The sequence below is a fragment of the Oryctolagus cuniculus genome, chromosome 12, assembly GCF_964237555.1.
Source record: "Oryctolagus cuniculus chromosome 12, mOryCun1.1, whole genome shotgun sequence".
In the NCBI taxonomy this organism is placed as follows: domain Eukaryota; kingdom Metazoa; phylum Chordata; class Mammalia; order Lagomorpha; family Leporidae; genus Oryctolagus; species Oryctolagus cuniculus.
In genome coordinates, this window is record NC_091443.1 from 97,906,337 (window position 1) to 97,933,661 (window position 27,325).

The following is a 27,325-nucleotide window of genomic DNA, read 5'->3' on the forward strand; positions in this document are numbered from 1 at the left end:
TTATTTTTATTTAATGAATATGAATTTCCAAAGTACAGCTTATGGATTACAATGGCTTCCCCCCCATAACTTCCCTCCCACTCGCAACCCTCCCCTTTCCCGCTCCCTCGCCCCTTCCATTCACATCAAGATTCATTTTCAATTCTCTTTATATACAGAAGATCAGTTTAGCATACATTAAGTAAAGATTTCAACAGTTTGCACCCACATATAAATACAAAGTGAAAAATACTGTTTGAGTACTCGTTATAGCATTAAATCACACTGTACAGCACGTTAAGGACAGAGATCCTACATGAGGAGTAAGTGCACAGTGACTCCTGTTGTTGACTTAACCAACTGACACTCTTGTTTGTGGCATCAGTAATCACCCTAGGCTCTTGTCATGAGGTGCCAAAGCTGTGGAAGCCTTTTGAGTTCACCAACTCTGATCATATTTAGGCAAGGTCGTAGTCAAAGTGGAAGTTCTCTCCTCCCTTCAGAGAAAGGTACCTCCTTCTTTGATGACACGTTCTTTCCACTGGGATCTCACTTGCAGAGATCTTTCATTTAGGTCATTTTTTTTTGCTAGAGTGTCTTGGCTTTCCATGCCTGAAATACTCTCATGGGCTTTTCAGCCAGATCCGCGTGCCTTAAGTGCTGATTCTGAGGCCAGAGTGCTGTTTAGGACATCTGCCATTCTATGTGTCTGCTGAGTATCTCACTTCCCATGTTGCATCATTCTCTCCCTTTTTTATTCTATCAGCTAGTATTTGCAGACACTATTCTTGTTTATGTGCTCCCTTTGACTCTTAGTCCTATCATTATGGTCAATTGTGAACAGAAATTGATCACTGGGACTAGTGAGATGGCATTGGTACATGCCAGCTTGATGGGATTGAATTGGAATCCCCTGGTATGTTTCTAACTCTACTGTTTGAGGTAAGTCAGCTTGAGCATGTCCCGAATTGCACATCTCTTCCCTCTCTTATTCCCACTCTTATATTTAACAGTGATCACTTTTCAGTTAAGTTTCAGCACTTAAGAATAATTGTGTATTGATTACAGTATTCACCCAAAGTATTAAGTAGAATACTTAATACTAAATACTAAGAGGGATAACGTATTAAGTTGTTCATCAACAGTCAGGGCAAGGGCTGATCAAGTCACCGTTTCTCATATTGTTCATTTCACTTCAACAGGTTTCCTTTTTGGTGCTCAGGTTGTTGTCACCGATCAGGGAGAACATATGGTATTTGTCCCTTTGGGACTGGCTTATTTCACTCAGCATAATATTTTCCAAATTCCTAACAGGGATCACTTTTCAGTTAAAATCTATGCACCTAAGGAGAATTGTGTGTTAATTATAGAGTTCAACCAATAGTACTAGAACAAAAATATACTAAAATGGATAAAGTATTATATTGTACATCAACAGTCAGGACAAGAGTTGATGAAGTCACTGTTTCTCATAGTGTCCAATTCACGTGAACAAGTTCCCCCTTTGGTGTTCAGTTAGTTGTTGCCGATCAGGGAGAACATACGATATTTTTCCCTTTGGGACTGGCTTAATTCACTCAGCATAATGTGTTCCAAATTCCTCCATCTTGTTGCAAATGACTGGGTTTCATTGTTTTTGACTGCTGTATAGTATTCTATAGAGTACATGTCCCATAATTTCTTTATCCAGTCTACTGTTGATGGGCATTTGGGTTGGTTCCAGGTCTTAGCTATTGTGAATTGAGCTGCAATAAACATTAATGTGCAGACAGCTTTTTTGTTTGCCAATTTCATTTCCTTTGGGTAAATTGCAAGGAGTGGGATGGCTGGGTTGAATGGTAGGGTTATATTTAGGTTTCTGAGGAATCTCCAGACTGACTTCCATAGTGGCTTAACCAGTTTGAATTCCCACTAACAGTGGGTTAGTGTCCCTTTTCCCCCATCCTTTCCAGCATCTATTGTTAGTCTTTTGACTAAAACCCACTCAACCTTGCTGGATCACTTCAGCCAGTGGTAGCAGGGACACAGAGTTTTAGAGATGTTTTGACCTGTCTATCTTTAGAGGGGTCAAACCGAGAGACCTGGACTACACAAAATGTAAGGAGTGAAAAGCCCTCCCCTGCCTCTGTTCACTTTACCTGCCCCCAGCACCATATCTTCGATTTGGGGCATCTGGTCACATGGAACCTGCTAGGTGTCCCTTACTGCCCACACTTTCTATCATTCTAGCTTGAGATGGCCTATCCTGGGTCACTTCCTGTTAGGGACAGGCATGTTGACCTTCACTCGTATGTCTCAAAGTGGGTGCTACATTCCAACTTATGCTCATTGCTTAAGATAAACCCAAATTCTCCTACTTGTTAGTGTTGCTTACTGTGTACTCTCTGTGCTCTCCTCAGACTCTCTGGACATCTGTACAATGCAGGTGGAGGATGTCAGGTTACTGGGCTAAGCCTGGAGCAGGCAGGACTCACTTCATGATTTATTCCTTTCCCTACCTAGGAGTAATTGATCCTCAGGAATTTGCCCTTTCTCTACATCACCTCTCTGCTCCACAGAGAACCCAAATTAATCATCTGAAGAAGACATGGGAAGAGGTCTTAATATGGATGTTCTCTACATGGGACAACTGGGGTGCACCAGAGACCTCCCAAAACAGCCTGAACATTCCCTCCTATGCAATCCTGGGAACTATCAGGGACCAGGAATAGGCTGGTGAGGGCAGTCTCTGAGATGGCCTAGGATCTCATGCCAAGGATACAGCCTCACTACTTCTTGACTAGAAGGCACAGATCATTTACAAATTGAGTACTTGCAAATTGAGTACTTAATCACAAAGAAATAGAACACATTGTCCAATTGAACTCTTTATGGTCCGAATAAACGGTTCACTTAAAGTTGGGATAGGCTGAAGTGATCAACTTGAGAACTCCCCTCTGTAGTCTTATGTGGCCCTTAGGAATTAAAGCAATGCAGTTGGAAACTCATGTGAGTAGTTTGTATCCCATGCATTCTCCCATGAAAGGAATTTGAACCCACATGCTTTCCCATTCCCCTTAAATGCATCATTCTCTTCTCTTAAGAGGAACAGCTTCCAAAAATTTGTAAGTCTGTGTGAAGGGCAGTGCACTTAACAGAAATCTTATCATCAAGGTAGAGTAGAGGCTAGGAGATAAAGAAAGGGGTTTGCAGTGAAGAAGAAGGAGTGAGGCTGCAAGAAGCACTGGGCCAGATGTAAGCTTTTAAATTTTAGTAAAAATATACTTGAAAAATCCTTGTAATGTACTGTCTGGGACTAGAGGAAGTGAGATGGATTTGATCATGGTTACTCAGTAGATCTTTAGAATTCATGGACACTGCTAATTATATGTAGTCATGTTAGCTGGCCTTTGAAGTGGGGATTTTACAGCATTCTCAGGTCTCTGGTCTCCATGCTGATCCATCCTGCAGGCTGTTGCATAGATATAGTAGTAAAGACTTCCCTTATTCCACAAAATAACTGAGTAATTGCTTAGAAATCTTGTCCCTTGCTGTTTTTCTGTGTGTATTGTACCTCCATGAGAAGGTGGTAACCTGCCTGCATCAAGGATGGAAATGACAGAGTAAGTGCACAGGCCAGGTTGTCAGCATTGTATCCAACATTGGATACAAGGAACATTCCTGGAGGGAGATACATATGTTTGCTTTTAATAGCTCATATTGCCCTTCCACACCCACTATCCATCAAAATTATAAGATTCTTACCTGGGTCTCAGGTGTCAGTGACACAATATGATGGTAGATGAGGAGAATTATTTAAGGACTTAAGAGATTCTCAGTGGGTTGTATCTGTCCAGATCTCAAATACTTTCATGTAATGGACAAAGAAAAATATGGTCCCTTCATACCCAGGGAAGCCCCTGATTTCCCATGTCAATGGGCCAACCAGAGGTGGACCTTTGGAGTCCCCTCCCAAGTGAAAGTTGAGAGAGTCCCGTGATAAAAACCTGCTTGATGTATCTCTGAGAAGATATAGAATTTTTGGTCTGACCTCATTCCAACTGTTGTGACAGATATTTGAATGGGGCTGAGGCAGGTAGGATCAACCAGTCAGGTTGCCTGAGATACCCTGACCCTCTGCTACCACAATTTGTGTTGAAGGCAGATCCACAGAATATGTCCCTGGTCAGGTGAATTGCAGAGTATGTGGTGAAGGTAACTGGGATGTGGCTGACAGCTGGAGGGGGCTGGCTATGATTGGGGTCCTTGCCAAGTAACTATACCCCTTTTTGCTTCTCCATTTTCCAAGTAGAAAATGGAGGGATGATAAGCCTATCATAACTGTTAAATATAAAATAGCAAATACGGTGATTTGGATCTCTCCAATGCATGCCCTTCTGTCCTACTGGAGTCCTTTCCAGTAGGAGGGAGGGAGAAAGGAGGGAGCAGTAGAAAGGAGGGAGCAGAAAGGGGCCAAATTTATTGTGGCCATACTCATGTCCTCTCTTACCTAGGGAGAGGCTCTGGAGTGACAATAGATCTAACTTACTGCCAACCTTTTGCGCAGATTACTGTATAGTTCTCAACATACACCAGTGATGAGGAAAAGAAGAGAGGGAATGTTTCATGGACCATTCCTGTGATAGCAGGAATAGGAACTGCCATTGCTTGAGAAAGTTACAGTTACTGCTTACTAAGTTCTGCTTACAAGCTTTGAAGTAAATAGCTTGGATTGGAAAGAAACACTATACTTTTCTCTTTCATCCCAGTTCAACACCTTCTTTGATTTACATTCTCCTTCTGAACTTGTCATGAATCTAATATCATTTACCTCTTACTATGCCCTGTTACTGGTCTCTCTGTCCTGTGTTGAGAAATGTCCAGAATTATAGATGACAATTTGATTTAATTTCACTCTTTTTTCCCAAACGTATCTGGAACCATGACATCCTATATTCTCATTCTCCTTTAAGATTCCCTTCCTTCTTGCTGGCTAACCCCACTAGATACCCTGTCCTCAAACTGTACATCATGTACTGTAATGGGAAGGAAACTATTAGGATGATGATTGGGATATGGGAAAATAATTCACAAAAAAACACCAGACACAACCGTCTTTCTTTTTAACCAAAATGTTTGTCTCGTCAGGAAGTTTTGCAACAACATATTACTTAAGACATGGAGATTCATGGAAAATAACAGTATTATGTTTATGGTACAACAAAATAGATGAGGTAATATAGGAAAAACTGAAATCACCCATGCACAAGAGTGAGGTGTCAATGTGGAGTTCTATCCTATCTGCTGAGCAGACATTCTTTCCATAGTAAAAAAGATCAACCTGATAGGTTATGTTTAAGGCCCTGGATCCTGAAAACACATAACCTGGAACCTATTCGTAATATACGCTGGCATAATGCCAAACTCCTACTTTATCCTTAGACTTCAGGTTTTAAAATCTTTTCTGCAAGCTAATTTTAGCATCATCAATTGCTGTATCAAGGAAATTCAAACATATCAATTAGATTTTTAAAAATGGAAGTATATACAGGTATCTCTTGCACCAAGTAGAAGGAGTCTAACCATGTCATGGTATTGCAGCTCTACTGCCCTCTTTCATGACACAAAACTGAAGAAGTGGTGTAGTTCTTGATCAGATACATAGAGGTACCCATATTCTGAGAAATCTCTTCAATATACTCATCATGCTGACAAACCAAGATGGCCTCAATAAAACTTCAAACCCTTCTACTGTTCTGAGAAATCAAACAATCAAAAAGGGTGGATGCTGAATTCACCAAATTTAGGAATTGGAGCCATATCTGATCTTGGAAGCATTTTATGCTTATCTCAATGACAGCTTCAAAATATGCAACAGGAATACAAAAGTTACGAGCTGTGAGCAAGGATATCATCTGCTTGGTTCTCCTCCAGATGGGGGAAGTCAAAGCCATGAAGTTCAAAATGGGGGACCAAGAATACCAATGGTTCAGGCACTCCAGTGTAGCTGAAATTATGAAATTGCATCACACATGCTTAAAGACTTTCTCTCTTCTGATGATCCAGAGTTTATGATCCTCTTCAATACTTAAACATCATAATCTCAGTTTTCACAAAACTGGGCCTTCTTGATTTTGGGGGGCCAGTAGAGCATGATTTTGGCTGAACTGTGAGCAAGAAATGATGCCTAAGAACTCATAGCTAGCAAATACCATTGTCTCAAGCCCAATGTCTGGAAGTAAATTAGGGGTTCTAATTCCAGGCAGGCACAGAGTTTCAGTTTCAGATATTTTGGATGCTGATAGGGTATTTTTCAGCTTGATGATCTCCGCAACCCTTGCACCAGGTGGTTGTTCCTTCTAAGGAGCCACAAAATGGAACTGGTTCTACCAATATCTTGCTATAGCCCTGTAAGACTCATTTTGGAACTTCAAGAGGGAAAAAAGTGTGGTTTCTTTTTTGTATTTCATAAAAAATGAATATTTTTATTATGTGAAGTAAATTTGACATAGAATGAAAAAATAATATGTTCAGCTTGAGATGATATTTACAAATCACCTAGTGATCAGAGGACTGGTATATGTAATATATAAATAATTCTCCAAACTCAGTGATAAAAAATGAAATCTGAGCATTTGCAATGAAATCTTGTGCTTTCTTAAACCAGTAAGATTGTGGTAATTGTTTAAAGTATTCATGATGTACTCATATAGATGATCTCTGCATTTTCCTGATACCTCAAAATGGAGCCCAGTGGATCCCAATGCTTTCTCATTGTCCAAGGAGAATGGCTCAAGTCCGCATGTCGGTGAGCACAGAGAACATCTCTGCAGGGTTTATCACTCAAGTTCTGAGTATGTGGCAGGTACACAGAGAAGCCCAGTAGGTACCCTGATCACCAGGATTATGTTCTACAAGGGAAATAAATATGCCCAGAAGCCATCATGGTAATAATTGTGCCATGGTAGCTTAATGTCTCTTTATCCTACTTCATATCTGAGTATAGTTAGAATTTAGGAAGTGGCCAAGGAAGTAAATAGAAAATCCATTTCATAAACATAATTCTGAAACATGGAGATCTGATTAAACAAAGTCAATTCAAAGAAATTATTGTTTACATTTCTGTTTCATTCACTGTGACAAGGATTATATGAGAAAACTATGAATTAAAATACCTCTTTCTATTATCTCATTGTTATCTATCTATAATCATCATCATCATCATCAACTTCATGATCTATCTACACAACACAATGGTTCATCGCAATGACTACCAAGGTATTTTTCCAGTATGTAAGTGCCAATAACCCTTCTCCCCCATTGTACATTTCTTTCAAGGATAGATGTTGATGGAAAGCCAAGACATTCTGGAAAAAAAGAAGAAGAAGACCTAAATGAAAGATCTCTGCGAGTGAGATCCCAGTGGAAAGAACGGGGCTCCATCAAAGAAGGAGGTACCTTTCTCTGAAGGGAGGAGAGAACTTCCTCTTTGACTATGAGCCTGTTGGAATAAGATCAAAGTCAGCAAACTCAAAAGGCTTCCATAGCCTTGGCAACTCATGACTAGAGCCTAGGGAGATTACTGAGGCCTTTAACAAGAGTGTCAATTTTTTAAGTTAACAACAGGAGTCACTGTGTACTTACTTCTCATGTGGGATCTGTCCTTAGTGTGTTGTCCAATGTGAAGTAATGCTATAACTAGTACTGAAACAGTAGTTTACACTTTGTGTTTTTGTGTGGGTTGTAACTGATGAAATCTTTACTTAATATCTACTAAATCAATCTTCTGCATATAAAGATAATTGAAAATGAATCTTTATGTGAATGGAATGGGAGAGGGAGCGGGAGATAAGAGGGGTGTGAGTGGGAGGGAAATTATGGTGGGGGAAGCCATTGTAATCCATTAACTCTACTTTGGAAATTTTATATTAACTAAATAGAAAATTAAAAAAATTAAAAAATAAAATAAAAGACAGAGGAGGAGGAGCTAGTGGGAAAGAGACTTCAGATGCTGGTCAGAGGACGCAGTGATCCAGAAGAAAATGGCAAAAGCTATGAGGTGCTTTTCTTTTTCTTTAGGTGGGTGGGTGTTGTACAGGCCAAGGGCACCTCGTCCTCCACGGTGGAGAGGAAGGATGAAAAAGCACAGGAGAAACAGCAGCACACTCGGTGCCTGCCTCACGCCAGATTCTTCCCATTTTCGTTTTACTTAATCCTCAGAAAATCTTCATTTTCGGGTAGGAAGATTGGCCCAAAGTATTTCAGTGGTTTACCACCAGGCTACACATTAGGGTACCTGAGGAATTTGCTAAAACAGCTGACCTGGGTCTTACTCGAGTTTTTCTTAATTTGATCTGGAAAGATCATTGTGATCTGGATTAAGTTCTTCAGGGGATTCTAATGTAGAGAGTGGAGAACCAAAGTAAGGAATTTGCTGGGATGGAACTTAACTCAGCTCTACTGGTTCCAAAGCCCATATTCCTTCTCCTAGCACCATTGTTCTCTCAGTGTTGTCCTTAGAGTAGCAGCTTCAGAAATACTGAGGAACTTCACTAACAATAAGAGTGTAGCTTACCTACTAAGTCTTCACCTCTGGGATAGGGCCCAGCAATTGGATTTCACAAGCCTTCCAGGTGTCTCATGCTTGAGAACTACTGCCCTGAGGCCTTGCTTTTCAGTGTGATCCACAACTGTGTAGCATCAGCAGCATGATGTTAGAAATGCAAGACCTCAGGTGACACTCAGGCCTGCTGAATCGGGTTTGTTGTGGCAACACCCCAGAAAATGCATCCCATGTGGATGAAGGTTTGAGCAGCACTGCCTTAGGCCGATAAGCAAATCAACAAATTGATTTTTTTTGTTTTGTTTTAACTAGTTTACTCAGGTATCCTACCCAAATTTCTAATTAACTAGGTCTCAGGACACTCCGAGGTCCCTTTTTGAAATTTTCCCGTAAATCTGATAATAGATTAATTGTGGGATCACTCCATTCCACACTGCTGCTCACTGTAGAGGAGGGAATTTTCTGAGTGGACTCCTTTGTTCTGGGTAACTCAGAAAGTGACTTCATCACAACTATTATAGAACTCCCCAAAACAGTTTGGGGAATTGTTATAGAAGCCCCAAAACTGGGCTGCTCACCATGCACAGCAAGCCAATTACTGGCAGTGCCATGGAAGAAAGTTCATTTGCAACGAGCAGAGTAAGGAGTCAGGCAGCTGTGGCTCAATCTCGACTCTGGAGGGATTAGAGACAGTGAATCATAGTTTAAAGTAGGGGCTGAGCCATGCTTAATCAGCTTATGTGTGGACCTCTGGTTCGTCCACAGTATGTGTGGCCTCCCTTGATAGGTCAGTGATATGGAGCTGGTGTGTTTCCTTTGAAATGGCAAAGTGGGGTCTGGTCTGTGTCTGAGGGTGGACTGGGCATTTGCTCAGAACCTGTGGGTCCCTGCAAAGCTCTCAGAACAGAGGCTGGCATTCAGATGTTAGCTAGAGGGGCGATCTGTGTTTCCGTGACTCAGGGTCTTGGCTCTAGATTTACTTTTGTGTCACTCCATTAATTCAATGAGTTACTCTTTACAGAGGAGCTGCAAGGCAAGACAGAGATACTGGAGCCTGAAAAAGTCTGAATCAAGGGCGTTAAGAGCAGGGGCTTGGCTTCACCCCAAAGACATATTTCTTGTTTGCATTACAAGTGCATAGAAGTCAGCCATGTCTCCTCTTCATTCTGTGACCAAAGCTCAGGAAAGGCTTCCACTAATATGGGATAAGGCAGGTAGCTAGATTAGAGCTGGAAGCCACACCTCTCCCTCTTCATATAATACTATATTCCCACCTGTCAATCATATGATCCCCTCAGCAGGATGCACCACTCCTGACCTGGGGGCTGTGCCATGTAACCATACCCCTTTCCAAACTCCTAAGATGCTGGCATCCAGGAGGGGCCTGTTCTCACAGACATGGAGGAGCAGGGTATTGAAGTTCTCTCCTTCTCCTCTTCTGTCCCATGTCCTGTCTCCCCTCTCCCCTTTCTCCCATATCTCCTCTCTCCTCTCTAGACTCCCCACTCTCCTCTCGCCTCTCACTTTCCTATCTTTTCTCTTCCCTGCCCACTCTGTTCCTGATAGGGCCCACGTGTGTGTGTGTGTGTGTGTGTGTGTGTGTGTGTGTGTGACTTCCTCACCTTTTTAACAAACTTCATCATTTTGGAAGTTGTATTTGTGCCTGTTCTTAAAATGCCTCTCTAGATAAGAGGCAAGAGCCTGGAATAGGGATTTTTAAACCCCATTTAGCCTACAATGCAAGTAGGACTTTCTTGGTCCCTTGGTCCCATGGAAAAGGAAAAATGAAAATGGTCGGGCACATAATGACTCTTAAATCCAGGGTGACAAACTATTCCAGTTTACCCAGGACTGAGGCCCTCCTGGGAGCTAAACTTCAATGTTAAAATCAACTGGGAGAACTGAGAGAGCTGGTCACTGTACATAAAGCTTCTACTTGGAAGAGACATATTCCATTTATGCTCACATTCCATTGGCCATAAACGTCCCACATGGCCAACTTTGTCTTCAATGGGGTGAGCAGTGGGGTGAGTTCTCCAGTAGTGAGGGACTCTCATCTAAAGAGTCAATGAATTTTTGTTTGTTAACATTTTATTTTATTTATTTGAAAGGCAGAATTAGGTAGAGACAGAGAGATCTTCCATACTCTGGTTCACTCATTCTCTCCCCAAATGGATGCAAACGGGCACCCATATGGGATGCTGGCTCTGCATACAGTGGCTTTACCCCCATAATGCCAGCCCCGTGAATACTTTTAATATTCAGGAAGCAAGTGGAAAAATGCCCTCACTCCTCAGGAAGGATTAATTACATTCTCATTAGAAGAAAATAGAAAAGGAAGGACTTTCCCCAGGGCTGAGTGAAGAGCCATAAAGGGGCCAACATCATGGCTTAGCAGGCTAAGGCTCTGCCTGTGATGCCTGCATCCCATATGGGTGCCAGCTTGAGACCCTGCTAACGTGCCTGGGAAAGCATTGGAGGATTGCCCAAGTGCTTGGACCCATGCACCAACATCAGGTGACCTGGAGGAAACTCTAGGCTTCTGGCTTTGGCATGGTGCATAGCCAATGCGGCTATCTGGGTACTGAACCAGAGTTTGGAAGATTCTCTTTCTCTCCTCTTTACATAAATAAAAAATAAATTAAAACATAAAAAAACAGCCATGAAGGACAATGGCCTGAAGCTAATCAAGGAACACTCCCTACTGTCAGGATAGGGGTTCCTTGTAATGTGAGCCCAGTGCAATTTCAAGATTTCCATAGACTGGTAACTACTATGTCTCCCGTATTTCCTTCCTAAGTGGAGTGTTTATTGAGACTATCCTGTGTCTGTTCTTCCTTTATCCATTGGGTATGCCCCAAGACTATCTTTTTATGATTCAATTTTTAGAAATTTTGCAGGCAGGAATCTCTAAACAATATACTAATTAGGGACAAGCTTGAAGTGGCAAAATTACATATTAAAAAACAAGAGCATGAATCAGACAAACCAGGAGAGTGGTTACCTTTGGTCAGGGAGACACACAGAATTATAAACTATTCATGTATTACTCTTTGTGCAAGAATTAGAAAAAAACATGGCAGATGTGTTTTCCCAAGATGGATTCAACAAAATCTCCTGTCTATAAGCTCTTCTAGAAACTCCATGACTTGAACCTGTGCAAACGGAGTGGCAGCGTTGCCCAATGTAGCATGGTGCTACATGTTGCTTTGATTTCTGAGCCTTGATCAGAAATAACTTGCTCTTTGCCTTCTTGGGATGGCTTCTCTTAGATCCCAACCACCAGCCCATTTGAGGAAGCTCAAACTTGCCCATGTGGAGAGACCTCATGCAGAGACCATGTGCAGGTATCTGGCTCAGCCCAGCTGGTGTCCTGGCCAAACCATCGGATGTGTGGGTGAAGACACCTCCAGAGGGCTTCAGTCTTCAGCTGTTAAATCACCATCATCCTGATTTCAAAATAAATAACAAAAGGTATGAAACAAAAAATGAATATGCCAAAATATTAATGATTGGCCTCTGGGTAGTGAGATTTGAATCCTCTCCTGCCCCTTGTCTTTGTTCTGAACTTTTCAGGTGTTCCATAGTGAGTACAAATCACTTTCATCATCTGGTGGGGAAAAAGTTTGCATGCATCAAAGAAGAAACAATCAAATTGTACTTGGACTTAGTACCCAAGTCTTGAGTGTTAGACTTGCATCTATATCAAGGCAGTCCATTGAGGACTTGACCTGTCCTTTGTCTTTTTGTGTAGTGTTCTTTTGGGATACAGCACAGGGCAGATAAATCTTTAGTTTTTTGATACCTAAGCTCTTTCTGGTGAAGTGCTGGTCTGGAGGAAACAGGTGAAGAAGTCCTTTGTATTGGGTGATTCTAGGGGATTAGGTAGAAGAGCAAGCTTTTCTGTGAGAAGCCTTTGAACCCAAGTCCCTCTTTTGGTACAAAAGGCTGTGCAGGTATCTGAAAGGAACAGGGACCAAAAGCTGAGGCATTGCGGTACTGGGCCCCCAAGGTCACAGAGGATGTTGTGTTCCTTTTAGGGCCTCACTTGGCCTTGGTGTGGGACAGTGGCATGACAGGGAGCCTGTTGGCCTTTGTTTGTGACAGACACCTTGCTCCCTCATTTCTGGAGATCAGCCCCTGCCCTGGCACTCATCCTCTCTGGAATGACACCTGTGATTATCATGCTTTTTGTATGAGGGTATTTCAAAATGATAGATGGAAAATGATATTAAGATAACTTTATTCTGGTACAAAAATGCTGAGATCCATGCATAGTTTTGTTTTCATAATATTTATTTTCCACGAAGTTTTTGAAGATCCCTTGTATACATTGATTTCAAAATATATTTTGGAACCAAAATAAACTTACCTTTTAATTCCAATTTCCATGCACCTATTGAAGGGCCTCATATATCATCAGCTCATCAGTCAGACTTCTCAAGCCCATCCCTGCAGTAGAGCTATATGTTTTTCTTCTGTTTAAGTCCATCCAATCCCCAGTCTGCCCAGAGTGATGACAAGAAATTCAGGGCCTCTTTCCCAGTTGTGAGTTGGGACGATCAGACCATCCATAGGAATTTTGGTCAGATTTCTTGGTCAGGAAATTGAAATAGGAAGTAATCTGTAGGTGTCCTCCCAAGGACAAACAATAGGCAGTTTGGATTTCTTCCATGTCTTGGGAGGCAGGTGTGCAGGATCATGCCAGCTTGACTAGCAACAACGTGCATTTTGTTGAGAATGCTGGGTGGTTGCCATGTGGCTGTTCGGGGAGGCCAGCTGCCCCCTCCTGAATGTCCTGGCATAGGAGCATTGGTGAGGAGTTATGATCAGGCATAGCAGAGAAGGGGGCCCCAAACAGGGAACAGAAGCAGGGTGGGAGGTGGAAGAGAGGAGAGGAAATTTCCATTAGGCTTTTCGAATTTCTTGCTGTGTCCCCTGAGCACAGAGCTTGGCGGTTGTCCGAGTGCCCCATCCTGAGTGTTCATGAATTATTCACTCCAGGCAGAGAGCCCTTATCTCTCACTGGAACTGCTTCAGGAGACTGCTTTCCCATCAGCTAGAGACTGGGCAGAGGAAGGGTTGCATTAGGCTGGAATTATCTGTCCTTTGCAAGAGAAATAGCACTCTGTACTTGTGAAAGGACACTCCTCCTCCGCTGTGGGCCTCTACTGAACACTGGGTTCTTGGTAGCTGTTTTCAATGGGATTTTGTTGAGATCTGAGAGAGAAAGTCTATGGGGCAGCTACGGTGGTCTTGCCCAAGGGGGAAGCTCCTTCCTGGTGCCGGTCATTGGACCAAGAGGCCTCTGCAGAAGAAAAAGGAACTGAGAGGGGACGTAGCCTCCCCCACCCCAGATTTTCAGAAGCCGAGGGGTCTAGGGACAATCCAGAGTGGTGGAGGGGGTTCAGAATATTCTATCTCTCCAGCCCAATTTCCAGGATCCAGAGCAAGTGAAACACCTCTTTTGTACCCACTTAGTCCATGTGCCTTCCTACAGGTAAAGGACTCCAAACATTAGAACTCATTCAAGGTCTAGTCCACTCTGGACTGTGCTCCAGGTATCAGGACTCCAGAATTTCTGCCTAAAGTCAGCAAATCCTCTTCCAGAGCCTGCAAGTGCATCTTCTCTGGGTCTCTGTTCCCAAAGGTGGACTTCATGATCCGTATTCACATACCAGGTCCAGGAGTGACTGAGGGTGGCTGTTTCCAGGGTCCTGGGGAATGCGGGTGTGTTTGGAACGTGGCCAATCCACATGCACCCATGGGAGACTCGGTTTAATCTGAGAGGATGGGGGTGGGCCAAGGGCCAGAAGTAGATCTCCAAAGAGTCTCAACATCCAAAACCTCCACCAGACCTTTTGGGTGGTTATGAAGCTGTGTACAACAAGGTAGAAGAGTGGAACGTACTTTGTTTAGCATTAACAGTTGAGGGCAGTGGCCAGGCAGCCCGGAGTCGTGAAGGCTCTTGGCACACTGTGGGCCACAGGCACCTGGCCTGTGCCCTCCCTGTGGCCAAGATCCTGAAAGGGGAGGTGAAGGAAGGGCCCACGAGGAGATCAACGAGGTTGTCTGCTCAATCTGCTCCTGCAAAAGCTGAAACAAAGCCCCAAAAGCAGCCGGGAAGGATGTTGGGCAAAAAAGTGCAAACAAAAGGGAAGAGAAGAGCCAAGGGAAAAGGGGCCCAGGTGGCTAACCAAGGAACTAAAGATTGGTCTGCAGAAAACTGAAAGGAGGGAGTCCAGCCTCTGATGAAGTCAGAGAGAAAGAAGCCAAGTCTGGTTTAATATCACACCCATGTCCATCAATGGTCCCTGTCCTCCTTCTTTTAAAATCCAGACGGTTTTTTTTTTTTACCATTATAGAGATTATTTATTTGAAAGGCAAAATGAGAGAGAGAGGAAGAGAGAGAGAGGGAGAGAATATTTCATTTGTTTGTTCATTCTCCAAAAGGTTACAATGGCCAGGGGTTGGCCTGTCTTAACCCAGGAACCAGGAGCCTCTGGGTCTCCCACATGGGTTGGCAGGGGCCCAAGTACTTGGGCCATGTGCTGCTCTCCCAGTTGCATTGGCAAGGAGTTGAGTGGGAAGTGGAGTGAGCTTGTACTGAAACCAGTGCCCATATGGGATGCCAGTATCACAGGTGATGGCATTACCTGCTACATCTCAAACACCAGCCCCAGAGGAATGTTTTATCAACTATTTTGTAAAAGCAAACTTTTTAGTAGTTCTAGAAACACTTTTAAGAAGCAGGAAAGCCCACCCCATTCTATTTTTAAGTTTAAATTTTTAAAAGTAATTGAAATCATTTGCTGTTTTTTTTTTTTTTTTTGCTACTATTATGGGAGGCTTTGACTATCTTGGGTGTCAGCTTAATATTCCATATGTGTGGGGGATAGTTGTTATATCCTATAATACAACAAATACTAAATGGAAATTTGGAGTCAAAGTTGTGCATTTAATCTGTCTTAGATATTTTCAGTTACTTTGACTCCCATGTTTAGTAGAATTGTTTCCTACAGAAAACCACTGCTGGTTGCCTTGTCAGACTGTGTGCACTCTGTAACATCTTTGGTTGTGGCTGTCTAGTTTTTCTAATAATTTTGTTAATGTGCTGTGAAATATTAAAAATTTGAGTATGTTGTGTACATGATATTACATTGTGAATTGGGATTTCTGTAAGGTGTATCAACATTTGAAGATACTAGGAATTGATACAGTCTTAAAGAAGAGTTGCCTCCAAATTTGAAGCTGCAAAGTCACTGGGATAACTTTAAAAAATGACAATTCATGGCCTTTTTGATTTTTGGTACTGGGTTAAGAATTGTGTGTAGAGTGAAATGTCTGTACTGGGCCTTCAACGTCGATAAAATCTCAATGATGGGCAACAATTAGCAGTTTATTACCTTGATTTAGTAACTTAAAAATACTTATATATAGACTACATGAGCCTCCATTTGTACTTTTGCCCAGAGTGGGACAAATATTGTTGGACCTAAAATGTAGAAGTGGGGACCTAGTCCTAGTCCTGGGGTCCTTGATGAACAGAGGGCTGTGGAATGCAGGGAACAGGGGCTGATGAATTACAATTTTACTTCATGGTGCCCTCTGAGTCTCTTTTTGTTCTGTTCTGTTTTGTTTTGTCACTCCTCAGCCTGTAGCAGAGTTTAGCTGGAGAGCACCGGCTAGTTTCCCAGCCTGGTGGCACGGCAAGAGGGTCCACCGTTGAAAATGAAGCAGTGCCACCCTGAGGTCACTTCTGGGAATGGCATCAAGAATCAGGAAACGGCTCTGAGCCTGAGGCACAAGGTGGGTGTGCTTCCTGACGCAGAGCTCTGGCTGCAGTACAGCTGCTATTTTGTTATTTTCTTACCCAAACTGGCATGTTCCTCACAGAGGGTCCCTAAGGCCAGATCAGTGTTGGACTCCGAGTTCCCAAAGAGCTCATCCCCAAATTTCCAATAGTCCCGGTGTTATTCCTTTCCCTGCCCACACCACACCATGCACCCGAGTTCCTGAGAGGTGAGGAAGGGAAATTCTCACCTGTGAGAAGCTTAGAAGACCTAACCTGGGTGCAGCCTTTGGAGCAGAAGTTAATCGTTTGCAGAGAAGCTCGCGTAGGCATTTTCTCCTTTTCACTTAACATTATTCTAAATTGTTTCACTTATAGATTAAACTGGTTTAATAGTGTGGAAAAAGTTTAATTACTGTTTGTTTATTCTGTTTCCTGGCATTGTCTGAATTTCAACCGTGGCAGACTGTCATCCTATTTTACAGATGAGGAACTGAGGCCCAGGGAGGTGAATGGCTTGCTCAAGCTCACTCAGTAATAAGCAGCATTGCTGGGCCTGTCAGATCACTCTCATTGCTCTGTTATGTCTAGTTATGTTGGAAAGAATTAAGCATTCAAGTTCCTGCCACAATACTGCACTAGGACATGACATTCTTTTTTCTGTTACTTCTTTTTTTAAATATTTATTTACTTGAAAACCAGAGCGAGGGAGGGAGGGAGGGAGGGAGGGAGAGAGAGAGAGAGAGAGAGAGAGAGAGAGAGAGAGAGAGAGAGATCTCCTGTCTGTAGGTTCACTTGCAAGATGGATGAAATAGCAGGACTTCATCTAGGTCTCCCACGTGGGTGGCTGGGGTCCAAGCACTTGGGCCACTTTCTGTTGCTTTCCCCAGGCCACTTGCAGGGAACTGGATTGGAAGTGGAGCAGCCAGGACTCAAACTGGCACTCACATGGGATGCTAGTGTCACAGGCAGCGGCTTTATTGGATATGGCACAATACCAGCTCCTCTGTTAATCTTTTAAGATTTATTTATCTATTTATTTATTTGAAAATCAGAGTTACAGAGAGGCAGAGGAAGAGAGAGAGAGAGAGAGAGAGATTTTCCATCTGATGCTTCACTCCCCAGATGGCTGAAATAGCCAGGGCTAGGCCAGGCTGAAGCCAGGAGGCAGGACTTCATCTAAGTCTCCCACGTGGGTGGCTGGGGCCCAAACACTTGGGCCACCTTCTGTTGCTTTCCCCAGGCCACTTGCAGGGAACTGGATGGAAGTGGAGCAACCAGGACTCAAACACATTCATGTGGGATGCCATTGTCACAGGCAGCAGCTTTATTGGCTATGACACAATGCCATGTCCTCTGTTAATATTTTTTAAGATTTATTTACTTATTTATTTGAAAAGCAGAGTTACAGAGAGGCAGAGAGAGAGAGAGAAAGAGGTCTTCCATCTGATAGTTCACTCCCCAGATGGCTGCAACGTTTGGAGCTAGGCTGATGTGAAGCCAGGAATTTCTTCCAGGTCTGCGACATGTGTGCAGGTGCCCAAGGACATGGGCCATCTTCTACTGCTTTCCCAGGCCATTGCAAAGGCTGGATCAGAAGTGGAGCAGCTGGTATTCAAACTGGCACCCATATGGGATGTCAGCACTGCAGGTGGTGGCTTTACCCACTAAGCAACAGCGCTGGTCCCCAAACCCAACATGGCTTCTGCCCTTTTTCAGCTGGCCAGTGGGCACTTTTGTGGGAAGTAGGAGTGAGACAAATGTGTACCCTCTACTTCCACTGGGGCCACAGGAAACTGTTGGAATTGCTAGCCCCCAGGGCACTAGTCCAGACTCACACCACATACTCTCTCTAGCTATACCACCATGAGTTGCTGCAGGCTGGTTTCACCAACTCTGTTTCCAAGCTGCCACCTGCTCCAGCTCTCAGCCATTGCAGTCATGTGTTGTGCCCATGTTCATGCTGTATGTCTGCACCCTCCATGCAGGTCCATGGCATTCCTCTTCTTCTTTTAGGATTTCCAGTGAAGTTTTCTCTCCAGTTCTGCCCTGAGAGTACACTTCCTACACTGATTTCTTTCACTGTTTATTCCTAGTCTGGAGCATCATGTTGTTTCCTAATCTGCCATCTTGGAATCTCTCTCCTTCACTGATTTGTGAATGTTGAACCATCCTTGCATACCAGGGATAAATTCCACTTGGTCTGGGTGAAAGATCTTTCCGATATGTTGTTGGATTAGATTACCTAGTATTTTGCTGGGATTTTTACATCTATGTTCTTCAGAGATATTGGTCTATAGTTCACTTTCTCTATTGTATCTTGTTCTGGTTTAGGATTTAAGGTGATGCTGGCTTCATGGAAGGAGTTTGGGAGGATTCCCTACCTTTCAATTTTGTCAAATAGTTTGAATAGAATTGGAATTAGATCTTTAAATGTCTGGTAGAATTCAGCAGTGAAGCCATTTGTTCCTGGGCGTTTCTTTGTTGGGAGGGTCTTTATTACTGATTCAATTTCCATCTTGGTTATTGGTCTGTTTACATTTTCTATGTCTTCATTGCTCAAATTTGGTTGGTTGTATGTGTCCAAGAATCTATCCAATTCTAGCTTTCCAATTTGTGGGGCATATAGCTCATTATTGTAATTCTTTTTTTTTATTTTTTGACAGGCAGAGTGGACAGTGAGAGAGAGAGAGACAGAGAGAAAGGTCTTCCTTTCCCATTGGTTCACCCTCCAATGGCCGCCATGCCTGGCGCGCTGCGGCCGGCGCACCGCGCTGATCCGATGGCAGGAGCCAGGTACTTATCCTGGTCTCCCATGAGGTGCAGGGCCCAAGCACTTGGGCCATCCTCCACTGCACTCCCTGGCCACAGCAGAGAGCTGGCCTGGAAGAGGGGCAACCGGGACAGAGTCTGGCGCCCCAACCGGGACTAGAACCTGGAGTGCCGGCGCCGCAGGCAGAGGATTAGCCTATTGAGCCGCGGGGCCAGCCAAATGTCCTTCTTAACACTGCTTTTTGTTGTCTCACGTTTTGATATGATGTATTGTCATTTTCAGAAAATTTTTGATTTCTCTTGATTGCTTCTATGACCCACTGTTCATTCAGTAATATGTTATTCAGTCTCTTTATGTTTGCATACTTTCTCAAAACTCTTTTATTTAAACATTTTTTAAAAATTTATTTAACAGAGTTAGAGAGACAGAGAGAAAGGTCTTCCTTCTGTTGGTTCACCCCCCAAATAGCCGTTATGGTTGGAGCTGTGCCAATCCAAAGCCAGGAGCCAGGTGCTTCCTCCTGGTCTCCCAAGCAGATGAAGGAGCCCAAGCCATTGACATTTCTTTTAAATAGCCAAGTGCCCTTAATTGGGTGCATATACATTTATGATAGTCACATCTTCCTATTGAACTGATCCTTTAATCATCACATAGTGCATTTCTTGTCTCTTTTAAATTTTTTTTGTGTTAAAGCCTTTTTTGGTCTGATTTTAGGTTGGCTATACATGTTCATTTTTGCTTTCCATTTGCATGAAATACTCTTTTCTTTCCTTTCACTTCCAGGCTTCATATTTCTTTGTTGGTGAGGTGTGTTTCTTGTAGGCAGAAATAGATGAGTCTTATTGTTTTTTTAAAACACATTCAGCCAGTTTGTATCATTTAATTGGAGAATTTAGGCCATTTACATTCAAGGTGACTATTGATAAGTAATGACTTGGCCCTGCCATTTTCCCAAAAATATTTCTATTGTTGGCTTCGGATTTCCTTTGTACTTTTACTAGGAGATTTTCTGCCTTCCCGTTCTTTCATCGTGATGACTACATTTCTGTGTTTCTGTGTGTAGCACATCCTTAAGCATCTTTTTTAGGCTGGATGAATGGTGACAAATTCTTTCAATTTCTATTTGTTGTGGAAGGTCTTTATTTTGCCTTCATTCATTATTGAGAGCTTTGCAGAGTACAGAGTTCTGGGTTGACACTTTTTGTCTCTTAAGACTTAGACTATATCTTGCCACTCTCTCCTAGTCTGTAGGATTTCTGATGAGAAGTCAGCTGTGAGTCTCATTGGAGATCTCTGAAAGCAATCTGACATTTCTTTTGTGCACATTTTAGAATCTTTTCTTTAGGTTTTGCTGTGGAAAGTTTGACTACAATGTACCATGATGAAGAAGTATTCTGGTCATATCTATTAGTTCTGTGTGCTTCCTGTATTGGTCTTCTTTTTTTCCCTCCAATTAGAGAAGTTTTCTGTTATTTTTCCCCACCAGGTTGTCCTTCATTAAGCCATCTTATTTTATTTAATTTTTTAATTTATATAATTGAACAAATTGTACGTATTTCATACATACAATTTTGTTTTTTTTATTTTTTTATTTTTATTTTTTTTTTGACAGGCAGAGTGGACAGTGAGAGAGAGAGACAGAGAGAAAGGTCTTCCTTTGCCGTTGGTTCACCCTCCAATGGCCGCCGTGGCCAGCGCGCTGTGGCCGGCGCACCGCGCTGATCCGATAGCAGGAGCCAGGAGCCAGGTGCTTTTTCCTGGTCTCCCATGGGGTGCAGGGCCCAAGCACCTGGGCCATCCTCCACTGCACTCCCTGGCCACAGCAGAGAGCTGGCCTGGAAGAGGGGCAACCGGGACAGAATCTGGCGCCCCAACCGGGACTAGAACCCGGTGTGCCGGCGCCGCTAGGTGGAGGATTAGCCTAGTGAGCTGTGGCGCCGGCCCCATACATACAATTTTAAGAACATAATGACACATCTCACCACATCCTGCCTTCCTCCCTTCATCCCTCCCTCTTTCCCACCCTTCTTCCTTTCTTATTTTTCTTTATTTTTTGTGATAATACACTTTTTGTTTTGAAAACAAGTTTTTTAATTTTTTTTTAACTTTTATTTAATGAATATAAATTTCCGAAGTACAGCTTATGGAGTACAATGGCTTCCCCCTCATAACTTCCCTCCCAACAGCAACCCTCCCCTTTCCCGCTCCCTCTCCCCTTCCATTGACATCAAGATTCATTTTCAATTCTCTTTATATACAGAAGATCAGTTTAGCCTACATTAAGTAAAGATTTCAACAGTTTGCACCCACACAGAAACAAAAAGTGAAAAATACTGTTTGAGTACTAGTTATAGCATTAAATCACACTGTATAGCACGTTAAGGACAGAGATCCTACATGAGGAGTAAGTGCACAGTGACTCCTGTTGTTGACTTAACAAATTGACACTCTTGTTTATGGCATCAGTAATCACCCTAGGCTCTTGTCATAGTTGTCAAGGCTATGGAAGCCTTTTGAGTTCACCGACTCTGATCATATTTAGGCAAGGTCGTAGTCAGAATGAAAGTTCTCTCCTCCCTTCAGAGAAAGGTACCTTCTTCTTTGATGACCTGTTCTTTCCACTGGGATCTCACTCATGGAGATCTTTCATTTAGGTCATTTTTTTTTTTTTTGCTAGAGTGTCTTGGCTTTCCATGCCTGAAATACTCTCATGGGCTTTTCAGCCAGATTCACATGCCTTAAGGGCTGATTCAGAGGCCAGAGTGCTGTTTAGGACATCTGCCATTCTATGAGTCTGCTGTGTATCTCACTTCCCATGTTGCATCATTCTCTCCCTTTTTGATTCTATCAGTTAATATTTGCAGACACTAGTCTTATTTATGTAATCTCTTTGGCTCTTAGTCCTATCATTATGATCAATTGTGAACAGAAATTGATCACTTGGACTAGTGAGATGGCATTGGTACATGCTGCCTTCATGGGATTGAATTGGAATCCCCTGGTATGTTTCTAACTCTACTGTTTGGGGCAAGTCAGCTTGAGCATGTCCCAAATTGCACATCTCTTCCCTCTCTTATTCCTATTCTTATATTTACCAGCAATCACTTTTCAGTTAAATTTCAACACTTAAGAATAACTGTGTATTGATTACAGTATTCAACCAAAAGTATTAAGTAGAACAAACAAAAAAATACTAAGAGGGATAATGTATTAAGTTGTTCATCAACAGTCAGGGCAAGGGCTGATCAAGTCACCGTTTTTCATAGTGTTCATTTCACTTTAACCAGTTTCCTTTTTGGTGCTTGGTTAGTTGTCACTGATCAGGGAGAACATATGATATTTGTCCCTTTGGGACTGACTTATTTCACTCAGCATAATGTTTTCCAAATTCCTAACAGGGATCACTTTTCAGTTAAAATTTAAACACCTAAGAATAATTGTGTGTTAATTATAGAGTTCAACCAATAGTACTAGAACAAAAAAAATACTAACATGTATAAAGTATTACATTGTACATCAACAGTCAGGACAAGAGCTGATCAAGTCACTGTTTCTCATAGTGTCCAATTCACGTCAACAGGTTTCCCCTTTGGTGCTCAGTTAGTTGTTGCCAATCAGGGAGACCATATAATATTTGTCTCTTTGGGACTGGCTTAGTTCACTCAGCATGATGTTTTCCAGACTCCTCCATCTTGTTGCAAATGACTGGGTTTCATTGTTTTTGACTGCTGTATAGTATTCTATAGAGTACATGTCCCATAATTTCTTTATCCAGTCTACTGTTGATGGGCATTTGGGTTGGTTCCAGGTCTTAGCTATTGTGAATTGAGCTGCAATAAACATTAAGGTGCAGACAGCTTTTTTGTTTGCCAATTTCATTTCCTTTGGGTAAATTCCAAGGAGTGGGATGGCTGGGTTGAATGGTAGGGTTATATTCAGGTTTCTGAGGAATCTCCAGACTGACTTCTATAGTGGCTTAACCAGTTTGCATTCCCACCAACAGTGGGTTAGTGTCCCTTTTTCCCCATATCCTCTCCAGCATCTATTGTTGGTAGATTTCTGAATGTGAGCCATTCTAACTGGGGTGAGGTGAAACCTCATTGTGGTTTTGATTTGCATTTCCCTGATTGCTAGTGATCTTGAACATTTTTTCATGTGCCTGTTGGCCATTTGGATTTCCTCTTTTGAAAAATGTCTATTGAGGTCCTTGGCCCATCTCTTAAGTGGGTTGTTTGTTTTGATGTTGTGGAGTTTCTTGATTTCTTTGTAGATTCTGGTTATTAACCCTTTATCTGTTGCATAGTTTGCAAATATATTTTCCAATTCTGTCGGTTGTCTCTTCACTTTCCTGACTGTTTCTTTTGCAGTACAGAAACTTCTCAATTTGATGCAATCCCAAATGTTAATTTTGGCTTTGACTGCCTGTGCTTCTGGGGTGTTTTCCAAGAAGTCATTGCCGGTACCTATATCTTGCAGGGTTTTTCCAATGCTCTCTAATAATTTGACGGTGTCAGGTCGTAGATTTAAGTCTTTAGTCCATGTTGAGTGGATTTTTGTGTAAGGTGAAAGGTAGGGGTCTTGCTTCATGCTTCTGCACGTGGAAATCCAATTTTCCCAGCACCATTTATCGAATAGACTGTCCTTACTCCAGGGATTGGTTTTGGACCCTTGATCAAATATGAGTTGGCTGTAGATGTTTGGATTGATTTCTGATGTTTCAATTCTGTTCCATTGGTCTATCCATCTGTTTCTTTTTTTTTTTTTTTTTTTTTTTTTTTTTTTTTTTTTTTTTTTTTTTTTTTTTTAATTTTTTATTTATTTTTTATTTTTTTTTTAACTTTTATATAATGAATATAAATTTCCAAAGTACGATTTATGGATTACAATGGCTTCCCCCCCATACCGTCCCTCCCACCCACAACCCTCCCCTTTCCCACTCCCTCTCCCCTTCCATTCACATCAAGATTCATTTTCGATTATCTTAATATACAGAAGATCAGCTTAGTATACATTAAGTAAGGCTTTCAACAGTTTGCTCCCACACAGAAACATAAAGTGAAAAATAATAGATGATTTTTTTTAATGATGATGAAATCAGATCAGACCTATTGTCATGTTTAATCCCAGTGAGAGTCAAGTTGGGAGTTGATAGTTTCTTTTCTTTTCTTTTCTTTTCTTTTTTTTTTTTTTTTTTTTTTTTTTTTAACAGAGGATCAGTTTAGTATGCATTAAGTAAAGATTTCAACAGTTTGCACCCCCATAGAAACACAAAGTGAAATATATTATTTGAGTACTCATTATAGCATTAAATCTCAATGCACAGCACATTAAGGACAGAGATCCTACATGAGGAGTAAGTGCACAGTGACTCCTGTTGTTGACTTTACCAATTGACACTCCTGTCTATGGCATCAGTAATCTCCCTATGCTCCAGTCATGAGTTTCCAAGGCTATGGAAGCCCCTTGAGTTCTCCGACTCTTATCTTGTTTAGACAAGGTCATAGTCAAAGTGGAGGTTCTCTCCTCCCTTCAGAGAAAGGTACCTCCTTCTTTGAAGACCTGTTCTTTCCACTGAGATCTCACTCACAGAGATCTTTTGCCAGAGTGTCTTGGCTTTCCATGCCTGAAATACTCTCATGGGCTTTTCAGCCAGATCCGAGTGCCTTTAGGGCTGATTCTGAGGCCAGCGTGCTATTTAGGGCATCTGCCATTCTATGAGTCTGCTGAGTATCTCACTTCCCATGTTGGATCACTCTCCCCTTTATTTATTCTATCGGATAGTGTTAGCAGGTACTAGACTTGCTTATGTGCTCCCTTTGACTCTTAGTCCTTTCATTATGATCAATTGCGAACTGAAATTGATCACTTGGACTAGTGAGATGGCATTGGTACATGCCACCTTGATGGGATTAAATTGGAATCCCCTGGTATGTTTCTAACTCTACCATTTGGGGCAAGTCAGCTTGAGCATGTCCCAAATTATATATCTCTTCCCTCTCTTATTCCTACTCTTATGTTTAACAGGGATCACAATTCAGTTAAATTTCAACACTTAAGAATAACTGTGTATTAATTACAGAATTAAATCAGTCATATTAAGTAGAACAGACAAAAAAACTACTAAGAGGGATAATGTATTAAGTTGTTCATTAACAGTCAGGGCTATGCTGATCAAGTCACCGTTTCCCATAGTGTCCCTTTCACTTCAACAAGTTTCCTTTTTGGTGTTCAGTCAGTTGTCACCGATCAGGGAGAACATATGGTATTTGTCCCTTTGGGACTGGCTTATTTCACTCAGCATGATGTGTTCCAGATTCCTCCATTTTGTTGCAAATGACTGGATTTCGTTGTTTCTTACTGCAGTATAGTATTCTAAAGAGTACATATCCCATAATTTCTTTATCCAGTCTACCGTTGATGGGCATTTAGGTTGGTTCCAGGTCTTAGCTATTGTGAATTGTGCTGCAATAAACATTAGGCTGCAGACCGCTTTTTTGTTTGCCAATTTAAATTCCTTTGGGTAAATTCCAAGGAGTGGGATGGCTGGGTCGAACGGTAGGGTTATCTTCAGGTTTCTGAGGAATCTCCAGACTGATTTCCATAGTGGCTTGACCAGTTTGCATTCCCACCAACAGTGGGTTAGTGTCCCTTTTTCCCCACATCCTCGCCAGCATCTGTTGTTGGTAGATTTCTGAATGTGAGCCATTCTAACCGGGGTGAGGTGGAACCTCATTGTGGTTTTGATTTGCATTTCTCTGATTGCTAATGACCTTGAACATTTTTTCATGTGCCTGTTGGCCATTTGGATTTCCTCTTTTGAAAAATGTCTATTGAGGTCCTTGGCCCATCTCTTAATTGGGTTGTTGGTTTTGTTTTTGTGGAGTTTCTTGATCTCTTTGTAGATTCTGGTTATTAACCCTTTATCTGTTGCATAGTTTGCAAATATTTTTTCCCATTCTGACGGTTGTCTCTTCACTCTCCTGACTGTTTCTTTTGCAGTACAGAAACTTCTCAATTTGATGCAATCCCAATAGTTAATTTTGGCTTTGACTGCCTGTGCCTCCCGGGTCTTTTCCAGAAACTCTTTGCCTGTGCCAATATCTTGAAGGGTTTCTCCAATGTTCTCTAGTAACTTGATGGTGTCAGGTCGTAGATTTAGGTCTTTAATCCATGTTGAGTGGATTTTTGTGTAAGGTGTAAGGTAGGGGTCTTGCTTCATGATTCTGCACGTGGAAATCCAATTTTCCCAGCACCATTTATTGAATAGACTGTCCTTGCTCAAGGAATTAGTTTTAGATCCTTGATCAAATATAAGTTGGCTGTAGATGTTTGGGTTGATTTCTGGTATTTCAATTCTGTTCCATTGGTCTATCCTTCTGTTTCTGTACCAGTACCATGCTGTTTTGATTACAACTGCCCTGTAGTATGTCCTGAAATCTGGTATTGTGATGCCTCCGGCTTTGTTTTTGTTGTACAAGATTGCTTTAGCTATTCGAGGTCTCTTGTGCCTCCATATAAATTTCAGCACCAATTTTTCCAGATCTGAGAAGAAGGTCTTCGGTATCTTGATTGGTATTGCATTGAATCTATAAATTGCTTTTGGGAGAATGGACATTTTGATGATATTGATTCTTCCAATCCATGAGCATGGAAGATTTTTCCATTTCTTGGTATCCTCTTCTATTTCTTTCTTTAAGGTTTTGTAATTTTCATCGTAGAGATCTTTAACGTCCTTGGTTAAGTTTATTCCAAGGTATTTGATTGTTTTTGTAGCTATTGTGAATGGGATTGATCTTAGAATTTCTTCCTCAGCCATGGCATTGTCTGTGTATACAAAGGCTGTTGATTTTTGTGCATTGATTTTATACCCTGCTACTTTGCCAAACTCTTCTATGAGTTCCAATAGTCTCTTGGTAGAGTTCTTTGGGTCCCCTAAATAAAGAATCATGTCATCTGCAAAGAGGGATAGTTTGAGTTCTTCCTTCCCAATTTGTATCCCTTTAATTTCTTTTTCTTGCCTAATAGCTCTGGCTAGAACCTCCAGAACTATATTGAATAGCAGTGGTGAGAGTGGACATCCCTGTCTGGTCCCAGATCTCAGTGGAAATGCTTCCAACTTTTCCCCATTCAATAGGATGTTGGCTGTGGGTTTTTCATAGATTGCTTTGATTGTATTGAGGAATGTTCCTTCCAAACCCAGTTTGCTTAGAGTTTTCATCATGAACGGGTGTTGTATTTT

General features: G+C 42.0%; 1 protein-coding gene and 1 long non-coding RNA gene across 2 annotated transcripts in view; one reads left to right on the forward strand and one right to left on the reverse strand.

Annotated features, from left to right (window-relative positions):
• LOC127482730 (monoacylglycerol lipase ABHD2) overlaps window positions 1–27,325 on the reverse strand; it is a 709,665-nt gene that overhangs the window by 146,300 nt on the left and 536,040 nt on the right. The window lies entirely within an intron of this gene.
• LOC127485230 (uncharacterized) lies at window positions 817–20,852 on the forward strand. The gene is made up of 3 exons (XR_007912372.2): window positions 817–7,412; window positions 11,794–11,995; window positions 16,176–20,852. It is a non-coding gene; the product is annotated as an uncharacterized lncRNA (long non-coding RNA).